This window comes from Prionailurus viverrinus, chromosome D4 (genome assembly GCF_022837055.1).
Source record: "Prionailurus viverrinus isolate Anna chromosome D4, UM_Priviv_1.0, whole genome shotgun sequence".
Classification (NCBI taxonomy): domain Eukaryota; kingdom Metazoa; phylum Chordata; class Mammalia; order Carnivora; family Felidae; genus Prionailurus; species Prionailurus viverrinus.
In genome coordinates, this window is record NC_062573.1 from 32,769,753 (window position 1) to 32,792,343 (window position 22,591).

At 39.8% G+C, this 22,591-nt stretch overlaps 1 protein-coding gene across 3 annotated transcripts in view; it reads left to right on the plus strand.

Annotated features, from left to right (window-relative positions):
- APTX (aprataxin) overlaps positions 1–22,591 on the plus strand; it is a 338,894-nt gene that overhangs the window by 159,963 nt on the left and 156,340 nt on the right. The window lies entirely within an intron of this gene.

Consider the following 22,591-nt stretch of genomic DNA (forward strand, 5'->3'; position numbering starts at 1 on the left):
ATATTTTGAATTGAGACAGTGATTTTAGTTTCTTGATGACATAATGGTGGAAATTGTTCTTAAATAGAACTTTTCCACCTGCTGGGATAATATGGTCAGTAAGTGTATTCAGGGTTTAAGTGCTGTAGGGAAGGTGCCAGCCAACATCAAACATATGACCTGAAGCCATCTCCCCAGCATCCCTTCACAATAATGCTCTAATACTTGGTGGTTGTAGAGTGGTGGCTTCTAATGTGGAATCTAGATAATGTCCATACATAAAAGCCTGTCTATTTGCAAGGCTCCTTGAAGAGGGCAATGGGCACACTGGATGCTGCCAAAGCTGCTTTATAATCACAGCCCAGACCTTGTCATTGCTTGAAACTGCTTCTTTTATGAAATCCCATTAGCGTCCACATACTACAACCCCCCTCTCTCCCCTCACTAAATCTCTTTGTTCTTCAGCTGCATCAAGGCTCCAGTGTAACTGTTCCAGTCTAACCAGCTTTCCTGGCTTACTTTCTTTCTTTTTCTTTTTTTTTTTTTCTTTTTTTACTTTTCATCTATTTTTATTGCTTTTTTTCCAATATATGAAATTTATTGTCAGATTGGTTTCCCTACAACACCCAGTGCTCATCCCAAAAGGTGCCCTCCTCAATACCCATCACCCACCCTCCCCTTCCTCCCACCCCCCATCAACCCTCAGTTTGTTCTCAGTTTTTAAGAGTCTCTTATGCTTTGGCTTTCTCCCACTCTAACCTCTTTTTTTTTTTTTTTCCTTCCCCTCCCCCATGGGTTTCTGTTAAGTTTCTCAGGAACCACATAAGAGTGAAAACATATGGGATCTGTCTTTCTCTGTATGGCTTATTTCACTTAGCATAACACTCTCCAGTTCCATCCATGTTGCTACAAAGGGCCATATTTCATTCTTTCTCATTGCCTGGCTTACTTTCTGATACAGCCTTAGATCCATGGTCAATCTCTAAGATGGTTTCTTACCAACAATTCTCAACTGCCTGGTTTTTCTTCTGTACTTGCTGTACAGTTCACATCTCTGTTAGTCTAACAGTTTCCACTCTCTTCTGCACAGTGGAGACTGTTATATAACCTTGTCCAATGACAATGGCTCCACGGAAAGAGCTGGTTTCCAGCATCTTCTAAGTTTCTCAGTGCTACCCTTGAGGTCTTTTTTCCCAGATACCTTCCTTTCCAAATTCCCATTGTTGGCTGTTTACTGACTTCTCATCTCTTCTTTGAGCCCCATCCCCATGCCCTTCAGTCACTGCAGGGAGGACTAGATCTTTCCTTTTTCAGAGGCAATAGAAGTCCTTAGATGTGAACTCTCCCTTTCACCTTTAAACTTGTCTATAAAAGTATTTCTTTCCTTCTTTCCTGTTTTAAAAAAAGAGCTGCCCTCTCACCCCTATAAAGCTGATTCCTTCCCCTGTCCCATTTAGTTTTCTTAATTGTTTAAAAATGTAAATGTGATGATGTCATTTCTCTGTCTGACTAGACATTCTGATTTCTTGGTCAACAGTATTTTTTAAGAACCACCCAGGTGAAACACACTGTACACACTATATGTTAGCCAATTTGACAATAAATTATATTTTTAAAAAAACCACCCAGGTGATTTGCCATGTCTTTTATGGCACTTCATTCTGTTCTCCTCCTTGCTCTGCACCTTCACTTCTACTCTCCAATCTTCAGAAGTCTACCTCTTTTCCAAACTTCAGGTTTCAGTTCAAATGTCACTGTCTATTGGAGGTTGTTTTCTGCCCCAGCACCCCATTTGCTTTGTTCATGATACATACTACGGTTTATGTTGTTGGACTGTTTCCTTGTCTACCTGTCTTCCTACTGCTAGGCTGGAAGCTTCCTGGGGTGAGAGCACCATCTCTGTAGTTCACCACTGAATCCCTAAAGCCAAGCAGAGTCTGACATATTTGCATTCACTAAGGATGTGAGGAATTAATAATAGGTAAGAAATTGCTTCTGATCCTGCCTTCTTATGGGGGCTTGTACCATTGATTTTCTTTTCTTTGTAGGATCTTTAGGTTTTCTCCGCTGATCCATTTTCTCAGTATAGAAACATACTCAAAACCTTTCCATCCAAAATCAAACATATATAGGAAATTTGTCTTGGCACCCCTCTTTACTTAACTTTAGTCTTTTCTTTTTTCTTCTACGAAGAGAGGAAATTTAGCCTGAGGACTGGAAAGTTGGGGTCTGAAATCAGATTGCCTGGATTCAAATCCTGATGTTACCTACTAGATTTGAGGTCCTGGGCAAGTTCCTTCACTTCCTTGTGCCTCATTTTCCTTATCCATCAAATAGAGATAGTAATAGTACTTTTCCCAAGGAGTTGCTATCAGGTACTGTATACCTCACTTGGGTTCTAGTAAGCAGTCTGTAAATATTAGCCATTATTATTACAACTCTGGATTCCTTAGAGTCATCATCTCCATTGACTGTTTCTACCATCTTCAACTTTCTGGAACCCCTCAAACCATTTAAATTATTCTTTGTCCTGCAGCATTATCTAATTCTCACTTCACTTGATCTGGTTGAGGCAGGGGACTCTATTGAGCATTGCCACCATCTTTCCCCTTTTTCTGCTTACAACTTGCTTTTCCTTACTCCCACCTTTCTGAATGCCCCTTCCCCAGGTTTCTTCACTCATTTCTTCTCGTCTCTTGACTCCAGAGCTTTGTCCTCAATCTTCTTGTCTTTTCAGTTTTTGCATTGTCCTTGGGCAGTTTTGTCCACTTCCATGGTTTACAAACAAGTCTTTGCTGATGAAAAGTTTTAAATCATTACCTTTACCCCAACCTTTCTCCTGAGCTAGAGACCAGTATTGACAAGTGTCCCTGAGGCACCTCCATTTGGATGTCCTACATGGACATCAGATTCTCCATATCTAAACCAAACACCTTAACTTGTCAGCACAGTCTCCTTCAATTTCTATCTCAATACTTCCTGTAAGATGTTTGCTCTCTGAACCATAAAGCAAATCCTCTGAATGCTAAACAAATGGCTGCATTTCTTTTAGGAACAAAGGAACAAGAATTGAAGGTTATTAATTACCCCCCCCCCCCAATTAAGTATAGTATTGTATAGTGGAAAGAGAAAAGACTTTGGAATTAAATAGACACTAGTTTTAGTCTTAGCTCTAACTTCTACAAGCTGTGCGATTTAAAATGGGGATGATAATGCTTACCTCTCAAGGTTGTTAGGATGAGCAAATAAAATGAGAGTGCAAAGCACTTGATACATAGTAGATATACATCAAGTGGTAGCTTCATGTTTTCTTACTTTAGACTTACAACCTGCTTCATATGCTTATGTATTTTGAGTTCATAAATTTTCTCTGACCAGGGCCAGTGGTTGATGGAGTTGTTGGCACCAAAATGCCTAATTATTGTCTATTTGGAGACAACTGTGAACACAGCCTCTTGAATGGAGTTAACCAGCCAAGTGAGATACCCCCATTGGCACATTTTCTAAGGGATTAATTAGTGTGTTTTCTTACACATCAAGTTACATGGTAATTCCTTTGCCTGCTGCCTTGTAAAACAACTCTTTGAAACTCTTTCCTTTTAACTTTCCATGTTAAATCTAAATGGGTCTAGTTCAGTACATTGATGTCACAACTGCTCAAATGATAATAAGTGTAGCTCAATGGGGAGGAGTGGGACTTGGGGGGTAGAGATTGTTCACTGGGGTGTACAGAAGCCAATGCAAGTTGGATGGAAATTTTGTGAAATGTAAGTTTGTTGTTTTAGTGAGCTGATTGTGATCTGTATGTTTTTCATGGTCTTAAAGATAGTAGGGTCCCAAACATTTCCAGGTATGTTGTATTTGAGTTCAGTGCAGAAGGTGTTTGCATATCAAACCAAGTGATCCTCCAATGAGTAGAGAGTCCTGGTGATGGTGTTGGGGTGGGGTGGATGTCTGGCCAAAGCTGAATGTGGTGCTTTTTCCTATGTTGGGATGCTTTCATTACAGTCTCTGCAACAGCTGGTCACAAGGAAGTGGAAGACAAGGGTCTATAATGTATAGTACCTGTAATAACCACCAAGCACTCACTTCTAGCTCCTCATCTTATAAGAGAAACTGCAGTCCCTGGGTCACTGCAAGTGCAAAGCCATTGCCAATGTAGAAAGGATGGGTTAGCGTAGGTTATTGTGAATCAAAAATGTCAAAGAAAATTGCACCAGATGGAGTTAGACAGACAAGGAAGACTTTATTCAAAATGACTGTAGAGTAGAGAGAGAGAGAACTCAACTCTGCTGAAACAAAAGGGGGAGAGTTTTTAGTTCTGGGATGAGTTAATGTAGGAATACTGAGGGTGTTCGAAGGGAAGTTGGTTCAATGTGATGGTGTTTGCTAGTTGGTTCTCAAGGAAGTTAGACTCCAACTCTCCCACAAAGACTAGGAGATAGGGGCATTATCTTTCTGGATGATTACATTTCAAAGGAATGGCTCCCAGGCCCATGATAAAGACTTCCCTGGGTTGTATAAGTGGCAAGAGGCTGTGAGAAGATGTGCATCTTCTCAGAGAAAGAATTTATAATTACAAGTTTTCTAAAGTAAATCCTTTAAGAAAAGGGAGGTCAGGTAGAAGCCTATCTAAAGTTTAATCAAGCTGAGGGGAAGTTTTTTTTTTTTTAATTTTTTTTTTTTTAACGTTTATTTATTTTTGAGACAGAGAGAGACAGAGCATGAACGGGGGAGGGTCAGAGAGAGGGAGACACAGAATCTGAAACAGGCTCCAGGCTCTGAGCTGTGAGCACAGAGCCCGACGCGGGGCTCAAACTCACAGACCACGAGATCACGACCTGAGCCAAAGTCAGGCACTCAACTGACTGAGCCACCCAGGTGCCCCAAGGGGAAGTTTATTTAAGGCCAACTTGGTAAAAAGACAAACACCAATTGGAAATTTTCCAGTTGGAATGTTACGATGCATTACCACTCAGGTTATTCCAGTTTCTAAAAAAAAAAAGAAAGAAAGAAAGAAAGAAAGAAAGAAAGAAAGAAAGAAAGAAAGAGAAAGAAAAGAAAAGAAAAAAGAAGAAGGATACTCAAGGGCCTGTGTTCTTTTCCAAACCACTTTCCTTTATTCATGGAGGCTCTTTAAAAGACTCTGTAGCAAAAGATTAGAATTCTACTAAAAACCTTCTTTCCAATCTTCTACTGGGTTAGTAAAAGCTCAAAATAAAGCCTTCCTTTTAGGAAAAGGTATTCTCTACTCTATACAGACTGTAGCATTTCAACGACTTCATTTTCTACTTCCCATGACTTGTCTTTATGGGGGGAGGTAATTTAGGATTTAGGATAATATTATTGAAGTGTTTAATGCATTAGCTTTTGGATCCTGGCTTTGAAATTTATAAACTGTGTTCTCTTGGGCATGCTTTTAACATCCTTAGCCTCAGTTATCTAATCTATAAAATGGGGGGAAAGTCTATTTACCTCTTAGAGATGCTATTAAAATCTTGGCACAAATGCCAACAAATGATAATAATTATTAATATTTTGCACAGTTATGGGGCTTCAAAAGGGAGTTTTAATGTAAAAATAAAAAACAATAAGTGCTGTTTCAAGTTTATTATCTGCTTTATGGAAAGTTTTCATTATTTTTATTTATTCATGATTGGGTTGCACAATTAACACAATTATTCAGGGACCAATTATTCTGGTTGGCATTATCTAAATTTTGCTTCTCTTCCAGCTTAATGAAACTTAATCAGGTGGGCAGGGTAATAAAAACACAAGTTGGGGCCACTCAGTATTATAACTCATTATCAGAGTTTAGGGTTGACTGAGAGGAAAACAATGATGTCTAGATCCTACTGACTGAGGAGAACCACTTCTGAGCCAGGAGGACTCCTTTGTCCCATAGCTCAAGGCTTAGATGAGGTAAAGGCATAGTGAGGCCTCCTTGGATCCTTTCCCCCAGTACAGGATTCTAAGACTGTAGGTAAGAGAAGATCCCAAAAGACCACAAATGGGAACAGAATCCTTTTTTGTAAAGCCTCGATCAGTCTGGCCTCCGTGTCCTCTCCATGACTTCTCTAGGTTCTCCCTGTTTTTTTGTTTGTTTACGAAGACCAAGGGTAAATGTGGGTCCTGATAAATGGGAGGCAGCCTCTGGCCTATATGACCACTTGGTACAGTGGGAGAGAAGAGAGGGAGCAGAAACAATCTGTGAGAGATCTAGAAAAGGGGTCACTTCATATCTAGATGTAACCCCTTTGGTTTAACCATCTAAAGTTCCGGCCTCTATTGACTGCTGTGGCCCAGTTTGGAGCACTTGAATCAGAGCTCCTCCTTGGTGATATGTGTGTAGAAGGTGGTGTGTGTGTGGTTATGTGTGTGTGTGTGTAGAGGTATGGGGGAGGTCCATGGGCTTTCCTTATAGCCCTCATCTCCACCTGTGGGGTCATTCTACTAGGTGATCTTAGGTGGTCAAAAGACAAGGATTTAAATATAGTTAAATCACATCATGAGAATGTTATCATGAGAAAGTTTCAGTTTTTCTCACAGCCAGTCTGATTAAGTCAAGGAGAAAGAGGATTCATTTTTGTATTGGGCTGCTTTTAACTCTATAAACCCTTGCTCCTCTTCATTAAAACATTTAAGTGCAAATTGGTGCAGCCACTCTGGAAAACAGTGTGGAAGCTCCTCAGAAAATTAAAAATAGACCTACCCTATGACCCAGCAATAGCACTGCTAGGAATTTACCCAAGGGATACAGGAGTACTGATGCATAGGGGCACTTGTACCCCAATGTTTATAGCAGCACTCTCAACAATAGCCAAATTATGGAAAGAGCCTAAATGTCCATCAGCTGATGAATGGATAAAGAAATTGTGGTTTATATACACAATGGAGTACTCATGGCAATGAGAAAGAACGAAATATGGCCCTTTGTAGCAACATGGATGGAACTGGAGAGTGTGATGCTACCTGAAATAAGCCATACAGAGAAAGACAGATACCTTATGTTTTCACTCTTATGTGGATCCTGAGAAACTTAACAGAAACCCATGGGGGAGGGGAAGAAAAAAAAAAGAGGTTAGAGTGGGAGAGAGCCAAAGCATAAGAGACTGTTAAAAACTGAGAACAAACTGAGGATTGATGGGGTGTAGGAGGAAGGGGAGGGTGGGTGATGGGTATTGAGGAGGGCACCTTTTGGGATGAGCACTGGGTGTTGTATGGAAACCAATTTGACAATAAATTTCATATACTGGAAAAAAACCTGAGAATAAACAGAGGGTTGATGGGGGGGTAGGAGGGAGGGTAAACTGGGTGATGGGCATTGAGGAGGACATCTGTTGGGATGAGCACTGGGTGTTGTACGGAAACCAACAATAAATGTCATAATAAAAAAATAAAAGTTAAAAAAAATAATTAAGTGAATCCATTCAAAGAAAAATGTTAACTCAATAATAGTATAGGTTGTGACCAAAAAAAAAAAAAAAATCATGATTTGGAATGCACCTGATAAGGTAAATTCCTACCATTTTGGATGTAAGGAATCGTTAGATGACAGGGTTTTCAGGGAATTTTATATCTTTATTCTTGATCTGAGCACCCACCTCAGGTAGTCAAAAGCTGGCTGCTAGAAGGAGGTATGATGAGATAAAGGGCAGATATTCCTGGATAACTGTCCAAAAAGAGTAGACATCAAGTTTCGTCTAGAATAGGCAAGGTTTTCCCAGGTCAGCAGCCCCTGCCACATAACTACTGTGGGAAAAGCTAGTCAGGTGTAAGATACTATGTGAAGCATTTCAGGATGTTTGCTGGGATGTGCCCTGACGCACCTCTTTGGTGGGTGATTCTTGGAGTTGAATTTCCTTAGTCAAGCTTTAGAGTTGCTTGATTTTTCAGGGCAAAGCAAAAGCAGGCAATGTTGACTGGGTTAATGTAACTGTGTTACTTCCTCTTCTGTCCTTTACCTCTGAAAATCCACTGTAGTTCAGGTGCATACCAACCCCTGGAACAAACTGGAGATGATATGCTGGTGTGCTGTGGGAATTTTCAAGTCAAGGTAGCTATCAGCTACTTGTATCTATAGAGGTATATGGGTAAGGGGAGCACTACAAGGAAACTAGTCATTAACACCCTGTCAGTCACTACTGTCAGTAAACTCACTGGTAGAATTTGCAACATTGCATATGCTGTCCCTGCCATAGGGGGAAAAGTCGCAAACAAACTTGGAAATCCTTTGACTTTTGATCAAGATACTAGGTTTTTGGATTGTGCATCTACTTAAGGGCCACATATGTTTCTTTTGGCTCATACAGTAGATGTTTTCTTCATTCCTGACCCATTATGAGCTGATCAGACCTTTCTTGGGACACTCCTTTGGGGTTAAATTGGAGAGAGTGAGATATCTTTGCCAAAATTGTGAAACAGCCAAACTATGTCTGGTTTTTCACACATTTCCTTTCCAGGTCCTTTCCCCTGATTTCAGCATCCTTCTCGGTCCCTGCCACTAGACTCAGTCCTCTTCTATTGCCTGGGGTTCCTCTTTATAATAGAAGTCCATTCATGAACTTATTCCCACTGAGATACTCCCAGGATACTTCCCTTCTAAGCAATGTTATATTTAAAAAAAGAATTTATTCCTAGAAAAGGCAATGAAATTAATTGTATTAAAGTCATTGAAATTAGTTTAGCTATGGTTATACCTGGGGCAGAAGGTGGGGCTAGCTTAAGGGGGAGAAAGATTTTCAGTCCCCAAATCCTTGACTCCATCCATGGGGGAGATGAGCCTGGGGAAGGGATACTTCACCAGAGCCAGATTTGTTATCTGTTCACATCAGCTGTGGTGTGACCTGAGACACTTTACTCTCCTCCAGCATCCCCAGATGGAGAGTCACAAGAATAATGATTGTGTGACTTAGAAAATCACAAAATTTAACCTGCTATACAATAATGTGAGATGTATGTGCATTATTTGTGGGTGGTTTCCTCCAGACATTGTCCAAATAGTTTCTGTGGTGGTTTTGTATATTTAACTATGAATATATTCAGAAGGAATGCCATGGTAACCCACATGGAAAAGCCCAAGGAAAAGCAACTCATTCCTGTGGCTTATCTCTGAAATTAATTTTGCACAGAGTATTGCCTACATGAGTGTTTCTCTATTGAAGTGAATCACGATTAGTTCAGTTGGATTTGATCAGCAAATATAGGCAGATAACGTTTCTTTTGCAGAGTCTATAAATGTGAATCTTGAATGAAAGCTTCTGAAGACCAGTTTTCATGTAAATGAGAGGCTGGGGCTCTGACCCCTGGGTTGGGAAGGTATAATTGATCTGCAGTTGATGGAAGGACACTAATTTTTCACATGGGGATACTGTCTGCTTAGTGAACGTCTAAAAAGAAGATGACAGTCCTCAGAGTTACTGGGTTATCATCTTCTTTTAGCTATGCTGGAAGGGCCAAGTAGCTTCAGAGCTCAAGTTTTCTCTCTCCTCCTGGGTTGGCAGCACACGTGGGATTTGTTAGCCATAGCAGCATCAGTGAGTTTGTGCGGGTGACCGTGACTCATTAGTCAGCCAGCGTGTCATGGTGCCCAAGAAGCAGTTGTCTCTGCCCTGAATGCAGGGAGTGCTCTCTGCAGCAATGTGGGGAGCCAATTAAAGAACAGTCTCTTGGGGATGCCAGTCCCCAGGGACTCCAGGGTTCCCTGGCCTGGCTGAAAATGTGCTCTGTCATGTCCAATGAGTTGGTCAGTCTATCACTGGATGGCTTCTTTCCATCTGAGCTGGCTATTTCTTCCCTAATGAAACGTTTGTGTTTTTCCTCCTCAGGGGAAAGGGGGAATGGTCACCTACTGGCTGAAAGGAAAGACATTTGCTGCAGTCCCCAAAGACGTCTGTGGCACTTTTGTCCCCATTTAAGGACCAGAGTGAAACTCTTTTAATTTAATTCCTGGAATCATTAACAACAAATATCTCTATAACTCAGCTTAAAGTAATTTCTCTGTTATACATGTGGTTTTTGACTCTTTCTAGCCATGTAGCCCATCACAGTCTTTTCATGAAACATAGAGGGGCTTAGAGTTTTAGAATTTTAGTGGCATCTTGGGCCAAAGGGAAGGGAGACATCTACACACTTCAGATCATCGGAAACCACAGAGAATTAAAATTGAAAATGGTTTATTTCTCTCTGTTTCTTTTTCTCTTTCCTTTTTTTTGGGGGGTGGGGAATGAGTGAAGAGAGGGTAGGGGTGTACGTGCAGGCAAAAGGAGAGAGCACCAAGTCCGGTGGCAGTGAGGATCAAGGTTATACTGTTTGGGTGGTAGATGTTGGTTTCATTAAGCATGGTCAGGACTGATCTTCAAGATTTTGAGATTGGCAAATTTATTCCCTAAGCCCCTTTACTCCTTTTCTATATCTGCTTCTTTTTTTAATGTGGTCCCTACCCCCACTCCTTCCCCACCATGTACTTTTCCTTGCCTTCCACTCATGGCCACTCTCTCATCCAGAGTTCTAGATCATGTCCCCCTCCATGCTCCCAGTCAAACCCAACTATGCTGTGGAAACTCATTAGTGACTGGCTTATTGTTAATTGAATAAATTATTCTTGTTGAGATATTAAATTTGGATAGGAAAAGTGATCTCTTTTGCATTTTAATAGGGATCACCATTGTTTTATCTCTTAGAAGTAACACATAGTGAGAACCTAGGTTTGGGGGCAAGCCCCATAGAAGGGGATTTTTAGCAATCAATCTTCAATGACTTCCAAAGAGGAAAGTGTTTGTCTGTCCTTATTAAGAATTGTACATCCTTTTGGGTCGCCTGGGTGGCTCAGTCGGTTAAGCATCCGACTTCAGCTCAGGTCATGATCTTGCGGTCCGTGAGCTCGAGCCCCGCGTCAGGCTCTGTGCTGACAGCTCAGAGCCTGGAGCCTGTTTCAGATTCTGTGTCTCCCTCTCTCTCTGACCCTCCCCCATTCATGCTGTCTCTCCCTGTCTCAAAAATAAATAAATATTAAAAAAAAAAAAAAGAATTGTACGTCCTTTTAAAGTTTTTTTTTTTCAACGTTTTTTATTTTTATTTTTGGGACAGAGAGAGACAGAGCATGAACGGGGGAGGGGCAGAGAGAGAGGGAGACACAGAATCGGAAACAGGCTCTGGGCTCCGAGCCATCAGCCCAGACGCGGGGCTCAAACTCACGGACCGCGAGATCGTGACCTGGCTGAAGTCGGACGCTTAACCGACTGCGCCACCCAGGCGCCCCTGTATGTCCTTTTAAACAAGATCGTTGGTTTCCTTTCAGTCTTAGTCTTAGTTCAGGATACAGAAGGAAAACTAGAAGCTTTTAGAGGTCAGTTTTCCTTTTGATATATTGAGAGTTGCTTTCTAGCTTTTGGTTCAGGCTGGTAGAGTTTCTTGCCATAGGTATTAAATCCTTTTCAACTTCCTCTACATTTTAATTAGGCAATTTGAATAAGGAGGAGGAATCAGAAGGAATGCACCTATTCACATGCTCTGGGACCCCCTCAGAACCACCACATTTATCTTCAGGGATAGAGGTCCCTCTTTCACAGCCCAGAGCCCTGGGCTTACACTGTGTTTACCTCCCACACCCACTTGTCCACCTCCACTTTGTTCCATCCCTTATAGCTTGCCAGACTTACAATCTGGTTCTAATCTTGTCACTTCTGACCTCAGAGAAGCTCCCTTAGCTCTTTGTCCTAATTGAATACAGACACTTTACTCTGGCATCTTAGACCCTCCATGGTAATAAAGTGCTGCATTTGCTATGTGCCATGCATTGTTCTAAGCAGTTTACACATATTAATTGATTTCATTCTCACAACCCTCTGAAGCAGGCCACTATTATTCTCCCTATTTTACAGCTTAAGAAACTGAGGTACAGAGAAGTTATCCTTAAAGTCACAAACCTAATAAGAAGCAGATTGGGGACTTGAACCCATGCAGTGTGGCCCTGGGAGTACATACCCTTTAGTACCATAGTATGGTGGACCCTACATACCTCTCCACATACCTTTCTCACTGCTTGCTCACTGTACCTCCGATGGAACAAAATGGCTCATTGTTTCCAGAACACCTGCCCTTGCTTCCTGGGAGTCACACCTTTGCCTTTGCTCTTCCCTTCAGTCACTAATCTCTCCTTAGCTCTGTTGGTTCAATTTCTTAAAACACCAGCTCCTCCATGAAACCTGAACCCAACACCACCTTTCTTTGAACCCAACACCACCATCATAGTTACTTCTTACTAAATACTCAGTTTTGGTCACCTTGCCAGATAGTCAACAGCAGGCACTGACCTTGAACAACAGTAGGCGCTGAAGCCCCAACACAGTAAAAAATTTGAGCATAACTTTTGACTCTCCCCAAAATTAACTATTAATAGCCTACTGTTGACCGGAAGCTTTACCTATAACATAAATAGTTGATTAATACATATTTTGTAGCGGGGGGTGGGGGGGGGCGCCTGGATGGCTCAGTCGGTTAAGCAGCTGACTTCAGCTCAGGTCATGATCTCACAGTTTGTGAGTTTGAGCACTGCATGAGGCTCTGTGCTGACATTTTCTTTTCTCTAGCTTACTTAATATAAGAATACAGGATATAATATGTATACCATACAAAATAAGTATTAAAAGTTTTTTTTAATGTTTATTTATTTTTGAGAGAGAGACAGACAGAGTGTGAACGGGGTGGGGGGGGGGTAGTCCGAGAGAGAGGGAGATGCAGAATCCGAAGCAGGCTCCAGGCTCTGAGCTGTCAGCACAGAGCCTGATGCAGGGCTCGAATTCACGAACGGTGAGATCAAGACCTGAGCCAAAGTCGGCCGCTTAACCGGCTGAGCCACCCAGGCACCCCTGAAATATTTTTTTTCTGAAAAAATATTTTTCCCTGTAAAACTGTACTAAGTGTACTTAATTTGTTCCCTAATCTTTCATTAATCAAATAGTATGTAACTGCCAACCTGAGGCTCTGATCAGCAGGAACAAATGCCACTACCTCATGGAGCTGGGTTAACTCCAACAAAGACATAAGCACTTTAGTTAGCCAATGTGGGTTTATTGAGAAGAGTGTACCTTTTGTCATCAAGTTTTAATATAGAATGAAGTAGTTCTAACCCCTCACTTATATACAGACCACTGGTCAAGTTGGGTAGAGGGCTTGTCAATGTTTTGGAAGCCTGACCCAAGTCAAAATCAAATGGACTTCTGGGCTGTATCCTGTCTTCACCAAGGTTTATGCCTTGTCTGTCTAAATGTGCCAGTATTGGAGGGTTGTTAACTGGCAGATGTTCTGGGGTCCATTCGGACCCCCTGCCATACATTAATATGAAGTCAGCACCTAAGGAAACTCATGAGGGGTTCTACCTAGAATTCTGCACATCTCTTTTTCTAATCATCTTATCTCTGGTGGTCCTAATAATTTATAATTTTTGTATAGGGAGCTTCACCATCCATCTCTTTTGAGAAGGGAGATAATGTTTATCTCATAGAATTGTGTTAGAGTTCCCATACCTCACTGAAGTACACATGAATCAATTAGTATTTTATTTCTGAGTAAAAGAGGAATATCATTATTATCAGGGCAAGTGATAAGTGTAAACTAATGGGGTTGGCAAATGTCAGCATTATTGGGCCATGCAAGGGCTAGGAGAAAGGAATAACCAGACGTGAGAATTATTGTTGTGGGAAAATGGAGAGGATTTGAGGATTGGTCGGATGAGGAAGCATGAAGAGAATGGAGACATTAAAGGTAACAAGAGAACTGAAGTTTCCACAAATGCTGAAGTGTTAACCCAGGGCTGTGGGGTTAGGAGGTCTGGTGACACATGTTGGGAAGAAAGTGGATGCCCATTCCAAGGCGGAGAGTAGGAGAGAACTGTGATTTTCCCTCAGAATTTTCTTTAATCCATATTTACTTTGTAGCAGGAAGAGGAAGCCATGCAAGTTTATTGAGATATGTGGGTTAAAAAATAGTTTTCGGGGTGCCTGGTGGCTCAGTCACTTAAGCATCTGACTTTGGCTCAGGTCATGATCTTGTGGTTTGTGATTTTGAGTCCTGCGTCGGGCTCTGTGCAGACAGCTCAGAGCCTGGAGCCGGCTTTGGATTCTGTGTTTCCCTCTCTCTGTCCCTGCCCCACTCATGATCTCTCTCTCTCTGTCTCTCTGTCTCTCTGTCTCTCTCTCTCTCTCCCCCTCCCTCCTTCCCTCAAAAATAAATAAATGTTACAAAAAATAGTTTTCAGTTAGACATCAGATGGGAAAGTCAAGCAGTTTAAGGAGAGACAGCAATAGCTGTAACAATATTGATAATTATGAAGATATGCTATACATTTTTCTCTGCTTCCTTATTTCTCCTGGGGGAACAATATCTAACTGGCTATATAAGATACTGTGAAGATGCTACTCCTGAGTGTCATAATATGTTTCTTCTGCTGGGGATGTTTCTAGATTGACAGTACCTGTGAAGGGATATGAGCTGATTTTCTGTTGGGGATAATCAGCCGACTTTTGAGTATGGCAGGCAACCTACAGATTGGCATCTTGTGTGAGGCTGGTGAAGGATCTAGTGACTGCACTATTTGCCGTCTATATCAGCCACTGGAGAAAAGATGAAGGTGCCAGAAGCATGTACTCAGAGCTGACTGTCATAGGTTGAGATCCTTAAGATTTTGGGAAGGGGATAGTAATTAAACATTAAGTGACTAAGCATGAAAGTTTTGGTATTTTTTTCCAGAGGAAAAGATGCATGTATATGAACACACACACACACACACACACACACACACACACATACTTTTATGGAGTTTGGTCATGGATTCCAACTTGAGAACTCATTATGTATGATATACTTTCTGTAGTTGTATGGATTCTTATTAGCTTTAGGAGGAGAGAAATACTTTGTAATAATCTCCATTTAGCTAAAAAAGGTAATTTCCTTTTCCTTTTAAATATACTTTGTTTTTTAAACATTTTATTTATTTATTTTTGGACTTTATTTTTTAGAGCAGTTTTAGGTTCCCAGCAAAATTGAGCAGAAGGTACACAGATTTCCCATATACCTCCGCCCCTACACATACATAACCTCCTGCATTATCAGCATCCCCCACCAAAGTGGTACACTTGTTACAGTTGATGAACCTATACTGACACATTATTATATAACCCAGAGTCTGTAGTTTACCTTAGGGTCCACTTTTGCTGTCGTACCTTCTATGGGTTTGGACAAATGTATAATGACATGTATCTTTCATTAAAGCATCATGCAGAGTAGTTTCACTGCCCTAAAAATCCTCTATGTTTCATCTATTCATCCTTCTTTCCTCCTAACCCCTAGCAAAGACTGATCCTTTTACTGTCTATATCTATAGTTTTGCCTTCTCCAGAATATTGTATAGTTGGAATCAGACAGTATGTAGTCTTTTCAGAATGACTTCTTTCACTTAGTGATGTGCATTTAAGATTCTTCCATGTATTTTCATGGTTTGATAGCTCATTTCTTTTTAGCGCTGAATAATATGCCATAGTCTAGATGTACCACAGTTTATTTTTCCATTCACCCACTGAAGTATATCCTGATTGCTCCAGAGTTTTGGCAATTATGAATAAAGTTGTTACAAATATCTGTGCATAGGTTTTTGGGTCATACATTTCAACTTTTTCAAGTAAATACCAAGGAGTGCAATATAGTAAGAGTATGTTAGTTTTGTAGGAAATCCACAAACTATTTTCCAAAGTGCTGTACCATTTTGAATTTCTATCAACAACGAATGAGAGTTTCTATTGCTCCACAACCTTCTCAGCATTTGGTGTGGTCAGTGTTTTAGATTTCTTTTTTTTAATTTTAATTTTATTTAATTTTATTTAATTTTATTATTATTTTTTTACTTTAGAGAAAGAGAGAAGCACAAGTGGAGGAAAGGGGGAGGGGCAGAGGGAGAGAGTTTTCATGTTCAGTGTGAAGCCAGACTAGGGGCTCGACCCCACGACCCTGGGATCATGAGCTGAGGCAAAACCAAGAGTAAGATGCTCAATCCACTGTATCACCCAGGTGCCTCTCTGTACCTTTTAATATGATCACTTGGTTTTTCTTCTTTAGCTTGTTGATATGAAGGATTACAGTAATTGCTTTTTGAATGTTGAAGCAACCATGCCTACCTGGGGTAAATACCACTTGGTTGTGTTGTACAATTCTTTTTATATGTTGTTGGATTAGATTTGCTAATATTTTGTCAAGGATTTTTGCATCTATATTTGTGAGAGATATTGGTCTATAGTTTTCTTTCCTTTTGAAGTCTTTGTCTGGTTTTGGTATTATGGTAATTCTGAGTCATAGAATGATTTAGGAAACATTCCCTCCCATCAGAAAGAGATTGTAGAGAATTGGTTTAATTCCTTTCCTAAATGTTGGTAAGAACTTATCAGTGAACCCATGTGGATCTGGTGCTTTCAATTTTGGAAGGTTATTAATCATTGATTCAATTTATTTAATAGATATTGGCCTATTCAGATTGTCTATTTCTTCTTATGTGAGTTTTGGCAAATTGTGTCTTTCAAGGAATTGGTCCTTTTCATTCCAATTATCAAATTTGTGATAGAGTTGTTCACAGTATTCATTTACTATCCTTTTAATGCTCATGGGATCTGTAGTGATAACCCCTTTTTCACATCTGATATTTTCTGCCTGCTGGATCTGCCTCTTTTTGATAGAAGGGTATTCATGTCTCCAACTATTTCTCCTTGCAGTTCTGTTGGTTTTTAACTCATGTATTTTGCACTATGTTGTTAGTTGCATCCACATCAAAGGTTGCTGTATCTCCTTGGTGAATTGATCCCTTTATCATTATGTAATGTCTCTCTGTCTTAGTATGGGCTGCCATAATGAAATACCATTGACCAGTTGGCTTAAACAACAGACACTCATTTTCTCAGTTTTTATGTCAGGCTGGGAGTCTGAGATAAGGGTGCCCGCATGGTTAGTTTCTGGTAGGGCCTCTCTTTCTGGCTTGTAGGTGGCTGCCATCTCACTGGGTGCTCACTTGCTCTCTTCTTTGAGCACATTTGGAGAAAGAGAGAACAAGCTCTCTGTGTCTCTTCTTAGGACACTAATCCTACTGTATCAGTGACCCACTATTAGGACCTCATTTAGCTTTACTTCCCTCCTTATAAGCCCTATTCCCAAATGTAGTCAAATTGGGGCATAGGGAGTCAACATACGAATTTGGGAGGACACAATTCAGTTCATAGAACCCTCTTTATCCCTGAAAATTTTCTTTGCTCTGAAGTCTGCTCTGTCTGAAATTAATATAGTTACTCCAGCTGTCTTTTTAGAAAAAAATTTTTTTAATCTTTATTTTTGAGAGAGAGAGAGACAAAGTGTGAGTGGGGGAGAGACAGAGAGAGGGAGACACAGAATCTGAAGCAGGCTCCAGGTTCTGAGCTGTCAGCACAGAGCCTGACGCGGGGCCTGAACTCACAAACTTCGAGATCATGACGTGAGCTGAAGTCAGATGCTCAACTGACTGAGCTACCCAGGTGCCCCTACAGTTTTCTTTTGATTAGTGTTAGCATGGTATATTTTTCTCTATTCCTCTACTTTTAATCTACTTTGTATTTATAGTGGATTTTTTATATACAACATATAGTTGAATCTTATTTTCTGATCCACTTTGCCTATCTTTGTCTTTTAATTGGTGTGTTTAGGCCATTGTTTAAAGTGGTTATTGATATAGTTGGATTAATATCTACCATATTTGTTACTGTTTTCTATTTGTTGCTCTCATTCTTTATTCCTAATTCTGTCTTCCACTCTTTTTCTGCCATTTGTGGTTTTATTTTTATTTTTTTATTTTTTAAAGTTTATTTATTTTGAGACGGGGGGAGAGGCAGAGACAGAGGGAGAGAGAATCCCAGGCTGGCTCTGTGCCATTAGCACGGAGCCTGATGCGGGGTTCAAACTCACGAACCATGAGATCATGACCTGAGCTGAAATCAAGAGTTGGACACTCAACCAACTGAGCCAGTCAGGCACTCCTGCCATTTGTAGTTTTAACTGAGCATTTTCATTTTTCTATATTGGTTATACTTTAAAAAACAACAACAACAACATTTTTAGTGGTTGGCCTAGAGTTTGCAACACACATTTATGACTTACCCAAGCCTACTTTCTAATAACACTACACCACTTCACTCGCAGTGCAAGTACCTTATAACAAAATATTCCTAATTTCTCTCTCTTGTCCTTTGTGTCATTGTTGTCATTCATTTTTCTTAACTATGGGTTATAATAATCAAGTACATTGCTGATATTGTTATTTTGAATAAATTGTTATTTGTTAGAGCAATTAAGAGTAAGAATAAGAAAGTTTTTTATTTGATCTTCACTTATTCCTTCTCTAATGTTCTTCCTTTCTTTATTAGATCTAAGTTCCTTTATGTACATCCAAGTTCCTAACCAAGATCCTAATCATTTTCCTTCTCTCTGAAGAATTTCTTTTACATTTCTTGCAAGACAAGATGCTTTTTAGGATCATGTCCCAAATCAACTATTTGTCCTCAAATACTTGGCTCTGGTCTGCTTCTAGGGGAACTCAGCTGAAGACAGTTAATTGAAAAAAAAAATCCTGTTGGATAGAAAGAGTTATAAATTGCCTTTAATCCTCTATAGAATGTAGTGAAGTATAAATGAATAAAAAATAAGTAAATGGTAGTGTTGAGTTTTATGTAACTCAGTTTTTATAACTTTTAGTTTTGAAATAATTTCAAGCATACTGAAAAGTTGCAAGAGCAGCACAAAAAATACCAACATACTTTCACCCACTTTCCCATGTACCCTTCAACCAGGTTGCCACATCTGCCTTATTAGTCTTCTGAACCTTTTGGGAGTAATGTGCAGGCATGATACTTCTTTCCCTCTAGCACTTCAGTGTCTAAATCCCTAAGAATGAAACATTCTTTTGTATGACCATAATACAATTATCAAAGTCAGAAAATTAACATGGATATAATACTATTATCTCCAAACTTTATTAAAATTTTTCTAAGTTTCCCAATAATATTTAACAGCTGTTTTTTTTTCCCTCTGATCTAGTACCCTATCCAGGATCACACATTGCATTTGGTATCATGTCTCTAGTCTTTAATCCAAGACCATTTCTTAGTCTTTCATGAACTTGACATTTTTGAAGAGTACTGGCCAGTTCTTTTGTAGAATGTCCGTTGGTAGATTTTTCTGATGTCTCCTTATGATCAGATTGGGGTTATTCATTTTTTGGCAGAAATACCATCAAAGTAATGATTTGTCCTTCTCACTGCAGAGTATCAGGAGGCACCATTGCTGGTGATATGAACTTTGGTCACTAGTTAAGATTATGTCTACCAGGCTTATCTACTGTATAATTACTGTTTCTCTTTTTGTAATTAATAAGTGTTTTATGGAAACATCATGAGATAGGAAGTAGTGTTTGAAATAGGATGGAGATATGCCACAGGGACAGGAGCAAGCTTCAAGGAATTTCCCCCTGGCCAAATCTGGGACAATTTGAGCTTTAAACAATGATAGTAACAGATTATAACCCATTCATGAAATAATCCATGACAATTTGATAATTAAAAATTGATAGAAACAGATTAGAACTCATTGCATAAAGTAATAATCCATGAGTCCATATTTGTTTATAAATAAGTAAGTGAACAAATAAATGGAGAAGGAAAAGTTCTTTCTGAGAGTAGAATTCCAACTGATAAAAGTATAATGAATGAAAAAAAGTGAATATTTAACAGCCATTATGGTAATAGTCAATTAGGCAGGAATCCTCAGTGGATGCTAGAACTTTCATCATTGGATTATAATCAGGTTATAATTATATGCTATTATTATATATATTAATAAATATGTAGTGAATGCCAAACAGAAGATTTATGTCCTCCCTGGACTTTAAATAACCTGAGATCTAGTAGAGAAGGTGTACACAAATTATTACAACACAGAGAAGAAATTGATGGTGTATCACATAAAATGAAGAGGAATATGAAACTATCTAAGAAAGAATACTAGACAGAATGCACAATGTGTCTGACCCACTGTGGTAATTTCTTTTGTATTGCCCCCCACATGCAAGCCATCCCCCAACATCAGATGTTTTCAATGAGCAAGAAAACAAGCTGCTAGTCCTTTGGACTGATGAGTGAGGAGGGAGAGAGATGTTTTTGCAGACAGCTGCTTCTTCGGTTTCCAAGGGAAACAGTGGTAGAAGCTGCATCAGAAAAGGAGTGGGAAGGCTGTGGTTTAGCACAGATGGGCCATTCTATCAGGTGTTTATACATAAGTGGTTACCTGGACTTCCTCAGTGACACAGGATTGTGGAGAATATTAAAATGTTTGAATAGTGATAAACAACAGATTTTAATTTTTATTTATGAATTTATTAGAAAAACCTTTTTTCTTGGAATTCACTTTTCCCATAATCTATCAAAGCCCAAGTATATTGTTCTTTCAAGGGCATAGTATATTTTTCTCTTCTACACAGTTCACGTATCTCGGTCACAGGTAGGGAAGAATAAAATTAGCCATTGGGGTCTGTGCACTTACAGCATGGCTAAAATAGTACAAAAGAAAATAATAAAGTAAACCACTGTTTATTCTAGCTGATTGGGCAGGCTTTCAAGATCTCTTGTGAAGTCCCTATTTCAAAGTCATCATTGGAACCTGGTTCAGATACCTGTCCCAGGTCCCAACACAGCTGTGAAGTATCCTGCCGGGGAGCAGGAGTGGCCTGGCAGGGAGAGGAATCAACCAGGAATGGTTGGAACAAACTAGATCATGATGGAATTGGCTTTTACCAGGCAGGCCAGGAGTCTAAAGAGGGCCTGTCCCTCTTGGGCTCCATCATATCCCTTGTCACTAGTCAAAAGGTCTGGCTTTGGGGCACATGGTCTCTGTAGGGCTTGGAGGCAGGCAGAAAGGGTCATGAGCCCAATTGAGCAAATTGGGCTCCAGTTTCATCAAGGAAGGGGGGTAACACTTTCTAAAAGTAGATCTTAGGGATTAGACAAATAATTATTTATTAATTCAAATTATTTGCTGAGTGCCTATTATACACCAGTCATTAGATCCAAATGCTACTGCATGATTGGACCCATGGGTCTATACTAAACTTACGGCTATAAAACCAATTGAAAGCTCAAGTAGTGGTGAGGAAGCAACCAGGAACCATCACCATTGGCATCATCTGAGAATTTCACAGTAATGTAAATTCCACTGAATCAGAGACTCTGGGGGTGAGTTCCAGCAATCTATTTTAACAGGCCCTATAGGTGATTCTGATGTATCTTAGAGTTTGGTAACCACTGGACTACCTTGATGATATTTTCTCAGGTCTTGAATGAGGCTGAGAATGCTCGTCTTACGGGGATGGGACTAGGGAAGGCAGGGATTCCAATTTCCCATGGGTTGCTGGTGCCATAACTTACTTCTTCTGTATCATAAAGCTTCTTAGAACTCTTATAAACACTCCTCACCAATTTCTGGTATCTAGGACTAATTTAATTTCTGAGTTGGAGGCAGGACCTGGCAACCTTTTTTGAGCAAAACTTGGATACCTAGGAAATTAGCGTTTGGAGGCAAAATATGTCTGGCAGATATATCTTTGCTCTGATCACCCAAATTCTCCCTGCTAAGGGAAGAGTAGTTTGTTAGAGGACTGTTCTTGGGTGAATGGCAAGGGCCATGAACATGAGGGTAATTCTGGAGATTATGTAACTTCCTTCTCTTTCCTTTGACTCTTTATTTTGATTTCTGGAAATTTGTCTTCTTTTTCATGATTAGTGCTTCTAGATTTAGAGATTAGGGCAAGATTTCACAATGCTAGTCCTGAGGACAGCCCTACAGAATGCTGCAAACTCAGTTCCCTTCTTGTATATCACAAATCATGTGAATAAATAAATGGCTTTATGGAATTCTACATTTATTAATTCAACAAGTACTTATTTAGTGCATACTCTGTACTAGGTCCTGTTCTGGATGTTGGGGATACATACTGTTAAAAAAAATATGTTTATCTTGGTTTAGCCCAGTAATTCCCAAACTTATTTGAGTGTTAAAATTTTTTATTGTGTAACATATATTCACATATAAAGGAACTAACATAGCACAGGACACTCTTTGAGAATGATAGATGTATCTGTGCAGGAATAGATATATCTGTACAAGAGACATGAGTTCCAGGCAGCTGAAGTAAGGGAGAAATTAGGGACATTTTGAAACACAGAAAATGTTGACCACAAAGATATATATCCAGTTAATTTCACAATCATTGTTGGCTACTCCATGATGGAAAAAAGTTTTTCCTTATATCAAGCTGTCTGTAATAATTATAAGTATCACAGTAATGGTGATTTTAGCTGTTTATATCAAATATTTTCACTTAATATATCTCAATATCACTTAAGAGCTCTAAATTATTTATTTTTTTAATGTTATTTATTTATTTTTGAGAGAGACAGAGAGCAAGTGAGGGAGCAGAGAGAGAGAGAGAGGGCAGGGGAGGGAGACACAGAATTGGAAGCAGGCTCTGGGCTCTGAGCTGTCAGCACAGAGCCCA